The following is an 8,034-nucleotide window of genomic DNA, read 5'->3' on the forward strand; positions in this document are numbered from 1 at the left end:
TCGCAATATCCCAAATAAACAGAGACTTCGACGCCAAAGATCTGAAGATGGCGGCCTATCGTAACGCTGTACTCAAAATATCAGCTCGGTTCGAGGGACTCGAGTTTCATCATGCGGCTCGAGAAGTAATCAAGCGGCTGATGTCCTTGCTCGCATGGGCGCCAAGCGTGAGCCCGTCCCGCCTAACATCTTTTTGGAAAGGCTCTTCAAGCCATCCGTGGTGTGGCAGGATGAGAGCGGCAACACTAGTCGGGATCCGATTATACCGCCAGATTCCGAACACAATACCGATATCATCGGGGGCTCAGCCACCGAAATAACACCATCAGCCCATCTAATAATGGCAGTAATTGCCCCATGGACCGAACCCTTCTTAGCCTACCTCAATAGGCGAGAGCTCCCTGAGGATCAGAATGAGGCTCGATGCATCGTTCGGCGTTCGAAAGCCTACAAGGTTCATGAAGGAGAGCTCTACAAGAAGAGCGCTACCGGAACACTTCAAAGATGTATCTCCGAAGAAGAAGGACGGCAGCTCCTGGCAGAAATCCATGTTGGTCTCGGCAGTCACCATGCCGCGGCTCGGGCTTTTGTAAGTAAAGCCTTCCGTACCGGTTTCTTCTGGCCGACGGCTTGAGCAGATGCACATGACCTTGTCCAACGTTGTGTAGGATGCCAACTTTTCGCCAATCCAAGCCATATGCCGCCTACCGCCCTACAAACAATCCCCATTACTTAGCCTTTCGCGGTTTGGGGGCTTGATATGGTCGGACCCCTTTAAGGGGGAAGCCATAAGAAAAAAATTCTGCTGGTCGTGGTAGATAAATTCACTAAGTGGACAGAGGCCAAACCAGCTAAAACGGCTGAAGTCGGACCAGTGATAGACTTTATATCCGGTGTCGTACACCGTTATGGTGTCCCACACAACATCATCACCAATAACATCTCCAACTTTACAGCCGACGAAGTGCAAACCTGGTGTGCTAACCTGGGCATCAAGCTCGATTATGCCTCCATCTATCACCCCAAAACAAACGGTCAAGTCAAACTAGTACGGTCTTTAAAAGAATCATGCAAACACTGGGTCGAGGAGCTCGACTCCGTACTCTGGGGGCTGCGGACCACGCCCAATCGCACTACCGGTTACACACCATTCTTCATGGTGTACGACGCGGAGGCTGTTTTGCCCTGCGACATCATTAATGACTCACCTCGAGTGCGCATGTACGAAGAGAGAGAAGCCTAGCTGGATCGGCAGGACAGTCTAGATGCCCTAGAGGAGGAGCGTGACGTTACAAAAGCCCGTTCCGCATTATATCAACAACAAGCTCGCAGATACCAAAGCAGAGAAGTGTGGGCCAAGACTTATAATGTTGGTAAACTCGTTCTACGCTTGCCAGAAAAGAAAAAAGGACAAACTCAAGCCCAAGTGGGAAGGTCCCGTCATTATAGATGAAGTTCTCACTGGAGGTGCGTACCGTCTGCGTGATGCATCGGATAATCTCTTAGAGCCGAACCCGTGGAATGCCGCAAGACTCCGAAGATTCTACTCCTAGAGCCGGACTCATTGTTCGTTTTCTTTTTCTGCTTTTTCCATTTTTTCTCTCTTTAAATTTTTTCTTCTAGCTTTATAGCTCTTGTGCGGCTAGACCGCACACTTATGAGGTACACATCCTTAAATGTATACACCCATAATACCTGGGGGCTTCTTTTACACAAGCTTATTATCATTTTCCGAGCATCAAGCTCACCACATATGTGTCCTTTTCTAATATATACCTTTTCTTCGCTATTATATGCACCTTTATGACTTAAGTTTTTGCCAAGCTGGGTTGCCTGGCTCCTGTGCTTATGCCCTAAGTTCCCGTTTGTTCGGCTAGGGCATAAAGGGAGCACCTCTGTGATTGTTACAGCCAGGTTATCCGAACTTGTACCTCAGACTGGGTGAAGCCGAAAGCTAGCGTTCTTAAGGGAATAATCGGTCGACGGACTAAAGACATTTTACTCTCGTTGCACTATGAATCCCCAGATATTACGTATACTGCGATTTTTCGAATCACAGTTTGGGCATGCACACTAATGCATGTTCACCCCGGGAAAGGAGCCCTTAACGGAACTATTCTCTCTAGAAGATGTTTCTTACAATCAATAAGTAATATAACATAGCTAGCCGGATACAACTTGTCTATTCAAGCAACTATGACCCCTACGCCTGGTTTGCACGCATGCCCCGGTATTTATCACCGGTCCGGTATTCGGAAACACTCCGCACCTTCGGGTCCGGAGGTCAAAGCGGAAAGGTCTGCCATGATAATCGTTTTACAATTCGGCTAGGGACAAATTTGTCAATTGAAGTACATCGTCACTTGGACTCAAAAGCTTCTTCCTCTATACCGTCTAACAGGCTGTCTAGCTTACAATCCTGTTGTGAAAACTTGGCGGCTATCTTTAGTTGGTCATATACCAAGCTCACTGGAATCTCTTGTCCATCTGACCCCCGAGGTCCGACCCGGGCCATATGATTCGGATCAAGTCCGGTGTACCATGTTTTCACCATGGCCCAGGCCTCTCGTGCGCCTTCCCGGCAAGCCGATATCTTCCATAATCTAAAGCGGCACCGAGCTCCTTTGAATAGCTTCACAAGCTCCTCCATACTTCCTGGAGGGGATGCGGATGGCCATAAAGCCTTGGCAACACTTCGCATCGCTTTCCGAGCTCGATCATGCACTTGGGACAGCTCTTGCAGCAGATCGCCTTGAGATTCGGACATTTCCTCTTCGGGCCGGCCAGTCAGCATACCTGCAGACATAAATCTGTTAACTCATTTCTTTACCGCACTACACAAAGGTAAGTTCAAAAGCATACTGAATATGCCGCCCCGTAGCCTCCCGTTCTCTTTTACGGCGTCCACTAGCTGGGCTCGCACGTCTTTTAGCTCTTCGCCCAGCAGGGTGTTGGAATCCTGCAGCTTGTTCTTATCATCCCTGGTCTGTGTCAACACACGTTCACCAGCGGCCAGTTGCTTTTCGGCCTGATGTTTACCCGCCTGTGTGACCTTTAGTTCCTCTTTCAGTTGATCTAACGATCCTGCCATGGGAAATACAACGGTATTAACATCACTGGTATATAGTTATATTTTTCTGGACGGTGGAGAACATTACTAGGTGGTGCCTCCTTGGATTTCTCCAGTTCGGCGGTAACAACAGCTAGCTGGGTCCGACACTTTTCCAGCTCATGAGACAGGATGTTTTTCCTCTCCGTGAGTGCCTGATTATACAATGATCCTTAAATCAGTTGTTTCAACTGCTTCAAGTCTCGGGGGCTACTGGTATATGATTACCAGATTTGTACAATGCATACTTACCCGCATATCTTTCAAATGCTGGTCAGTGGCTCTGGCAAGCCCATCCCGAGCAGCTCAGATGTACGCATCTGCCAAGCTGAAGGCATTGGACGCCTCTTTAGTAAAGCTGGGGTCGCGAAGCGCCGATGATTCATGGCGCTCTCTACTTCAGAGTTTGTGATGAATACATTATCCGACTCCTCTGAAGGAGGACAATCCGGTGTCACTCCTGTGTCAGCCCCCGACCTAGAGGCAGGGTCTCGAACCTGACTGGTGGAGGCGCGACCGGCATGATCCCCAGACATAGTCCGGCGAACGCTCTTCCTGATAAAACACAGCGGACGATGTGACGGTTCGATGTGACTGCCATGGGGCATATTTAAAGTCATACCTCTTTGATGAAGGCTCGGTCGTGCTATCATTTGCCTTCCTGTTCGAAGACCCGCCCGACGCAGGCGCTGCTCTCTTACGAGACGCCTCTGGTGCAGCATGGCACGCCGAGCGCCTCCCCTTTGGAGCACAAGACAGTGCGGTGGGTGAGGCATAATGAGGAAGCTCTTTCGGAGGAGGTGTCTCCCGACTACTTACATATGAGGCAGGAAGGAGGCCGGGATAATCGGCCATGATGGCCACCTCTGTGCCATCATAGCTCGCCCGATAGAAGACTCCCTCCTTGAGCTCTACAAATATGTTCGGATCCTCTTCGAATCCGGGATCGAGGTCCTGGTTATGGTCCTCCGGCTGTGGAGCGGGGCTATGGATCCCCGCGATAACCTTCCGCCATTCCTATTAAAAATGGACGGGTTAAATGTCAATTAAACATGACTCAGGAGAGGATTGAGTAAGGTGGCGGGATTAAAACTCACCCAGTTAGGAGGATTGTACATGGAAAATCCCTCTCGGCGCTTAAGACGAGTGAACTCCTCTTTACCCCCTTTATACAGACCGGCCAATATTGTGGCCTGGGCGGCTGGGTGTCTGGACCCTTTCGTTCGCAGCGTGAGGTGTCATCTTCCCCATTGTAGTGCCACATAGGGAGCCCTCTGAATTGGAGTGGCCGAACACCTTGCGCTATGGAAGTCGCCATTACCTCGATCATTGATAATCCAAACTGGGCAAGTGTCCTTATCTTGCCCATTAATTGTTGGACTTCCGCGCTATCTTCCTCCTCTAGGCTCCGAGGACGCCAGCTATGGCGTTTCCTCAATGGAGCACTGGAAATCCGGGAAGGCCCATTCGGACTGGGTCGGGGAGAGCGACATCTTCAATATAAAACCACTCTGAGGGCCACTCTTCGGACGCCTTCTTCGGCGTGCTGGACAGGTATCCGGTCCCGGCTATGCGCCATACCTCGGCGCCACCCACCTCGAATACAGATCCCTTTTGGGTGCGGGGGACGAGGTAGAAAAGCTTCCTCCATACCTCAAAATGGGCCTCGCAGCCCAGGAATAGCTCGCAAAGAGCGACAAAGCCCGCGATGTGCAGGATAGAGGTTGGCGTAAGATTGTGCAGTTGGAGGCCGTACAACTCCATGAGACCTCGGAGGAAAGGGTGGATTGGAAATCCGACGCCTCTTAATAAGAAGCAGATGAAGCACACTCGCTCCCCCTGGTTGGATTGGGGAAATTTTCCGCCAGGGCTTCACCGATGAAAGAGGTTAATCCTGCCCGAACGGGGACTAGATCTGCTGGGGGAAGGAATCCCTGTGTTTGAAGCTTAGCCAGATGGTCATGGGATACTGAACATCTCGGCCAATCGCCTTTTTCGGAGCCATGAGGGCGGAAGGAAGAACTAGGAGCGCTAGCCATGTTTGAATGTTTTCTCCTAGCAAGCTCTAAGTATTTTCCGCCTGGTGTGGAATGGCATCTGAGATCCAATCCCTTTAAATAGACGCGTTTCTTACATGGCCAGGGTGTTATGTGCAAAAAACATTCTGACCTTTTGTATTCGCTCGGAAGCAGAAGCAACGGGGGCGCAGAAGCCAAAGGGTATGACATTAAATGAAAAGCCGAGTATAACTCTTCGGGTCAGATGCTTAGAAGTATTCGGAGGAGGAACCCGCCTTGCAATGCCGAAGACAATCTGCGCGCCGGACACATCATCATTGAAGCTTGGTTCGGGGGCTACTGAGGGAGTCCTGGATTAAGGGGTCCTCGGGCGTCCGGGCTATGTGACGTGGGCCGGACTAATGGGCCGTGAAGATACAAGACAGAAGACTTCCTCCCGTGTCCGGATGGGACTCTCCTTTGCGTGGATGGCAAGCTTGGCATTCGGATGTGAAGATTCCTTTCTCTGTAAACGGACTCTGTACAATCCTAGGCTCCTCCGATGTCCATATAAACTGGAGGGTTTAGTCCGTAGAGGCAATCATAATCATACACGCTAGACATCTAGGGTTTAGCCATTACGATCTCGAGGTAGATCAACTCTTGTAAACCTCATATTCCTCCAAGATAATCGAGCAGGAAGTAGGGTATTACCTCCATCAAGAGGGCCCGAACCTGGGTAAACATCGTGTCCCTGTCTCCTATTACCTTCGATCCTCAGACGCACAGTTCGGGACCCCCTACCCAAGATCTGCCGGTTTCGACACCGACAACGACAGCTTAGGTTTCTTGCCAAACCACAGTTCATACGGTGTCGCCTCAACGGATTTAGATGGTGCCCTATTTAATGTGAATGCAGCTGTCTCGAATGCATAACCCCAAAAAGATAGAGGTAATCGGTAAGAGACATCATAGATCGCACCATATCTAATAAAGTACGGTTACGATGTTCGGACACACCATTACACTGTGGTGTTCCAGGTGGCGTGAGTTGTGAAACTATTCCACACTATTTCAAATGAAGACCGAACTCATAACTCAAATATTCACCTCCACGATCAGATCGTAGAAACTTTATTTTCTTGTTATGATGACTTTCCACTTCACTCTGAAATTCTTTGAACTTTTCAAATGTTGCAGACTTATGTTTCATCAAGTAGATATATCCATATCTGCGCAAATCATCTGTGAAGGTCAGAAAATAACGATACCCGCTGTGAGCCTCAACACTCATCGGACCGCATACATCAGTATGTATTATTTCCAATAAGTCAGTTGCTCGCTCCATTGTTTCGGAGAACGGAGTCTTAGCCATCTTGCCCATGAGGCATGGTTCGCAAGCATCAAGTGGTTCATAATCAAGTGATTCCAAAAGCCCATCAGCATGGAGCTCCTTCATGCGCTTTACACCAATATGACCTAAACGGCCGTGCCACAAATAAGTTGCACTATCATTATTAACTTTGCATCTTTTGGTTTCAATATTATGAACATGTGTATCACTACGATTGAGATTCAATAAACCATTCTTGGGTGTATGACCATAGAAGGTTTTATTCATGTAAAAAAAAATAACAATTATTCTTTGACTTAAATGAATAACCGTATTGCAATAAACATGATCCAATCATATTATGCTCAACGCAAACACCAAATAACATTTACTTTAGGTTCAACACTAATCCCGAAGGTAAAGGGAGTGTGCGATGGTGATCTTATCAACCTTGAATCACTTCCAGCACACGTCGCCACCTCACCCTCAACTAGTCTCTGTTCATTTTGTAACTCATGTTTTATGTTACTAATCATAGCAACTGAACCAGTATCAAATACCCAGGGGCTACTATGAACACTAGTAAGTACACATCGATAACATGTATATCATATATACTTTCACTTTTCCATCCTTCTTATCCGCCAAGTATTTGGGGCAGTTCCGCTTCTAGTGACCATTTTCTTTGCAGTATAAGCACTCAGCTTCAGGCTTGGGTCTAGCTTTGGGCTTCTTCATGGGAGTGGAAACTTGCTTGCCATTCTTCTTGAAGTTCCCTTGATTTCCCTTGCCCTTTTACTTGAAACTAGTGGTCTTGTCAACCATCAAGACTTGATGCTTTTCTTGATTTCTACCTTCGCCGATTTTTAGCATCGCGAAGAGCTCGGGGAATCCCTTTCGTCATCCCTTGCATATTTTACTTGAAACTAGTGGTCTTGTCAACCATCAAGACTTGATGCTTTTCTTGATTTCTACCTTCGCCGATTTTTAGCATCGCGAAGAGCTCGGGGAATCCCTTTCGTCATCCCTTGCATATTATATTTCATCACGAAATTCCAATAACTTGGTCATAGTGTCTACAGAAATCTGTCAATCACTATCTTATCTGGAAGATTAACTCCCACTTGATTCAAGCGATTGTAGTACTCAGACATTCTGAGCACATGCTCACTGGTTGAGCTATTCTCCTCCATCTTGTAAGGAAAATACTTGTCAAAGGTCTCATACCTCTCGACACGGGCATGAGTCTGAAATACCAATTTCAGCACTTCGAACATCTCACATGCTCCATGGCGTTCAAAATTTTTTTGAAGTCCCGGTTCTAAGCAGTAAAGCATCATACCGAGCTTGTCAAACGTTCATAACGTCTGCTGATACGTGACAACGTATCTATAATTTTTGATTGCTCCATGCTATATTATATTCTGTTTTGGACAATATTGGGATTTTTTTATACAATTTTATATTACTTTTGGGACTAACCTATTAACCGGAGGCCCAGCCCAATATTGGTGTTTTTTGCCTATTTTAGAGTTTCGCAGAAAAAGAATATCAAACGGAGTCCAAACGGAATGAAACCTTCGGGAACGTGATTT

The sequence above is a fragment of the Triticum aestivum genome, chromosome 4D, assembly GCF_018294505.1.
Source record: "Triticum aestivum cultivar Chinese Spring chromosome 4D, IWGSC CS RefSeq v2.1, whole genome shotgun sequence".
Lineage (NCBI taxonomy): Eukaryota > Viridiplantae > Streptophyta > Magnoliopsida > Poales > Poaceae > Triticum > Triticum aestivum.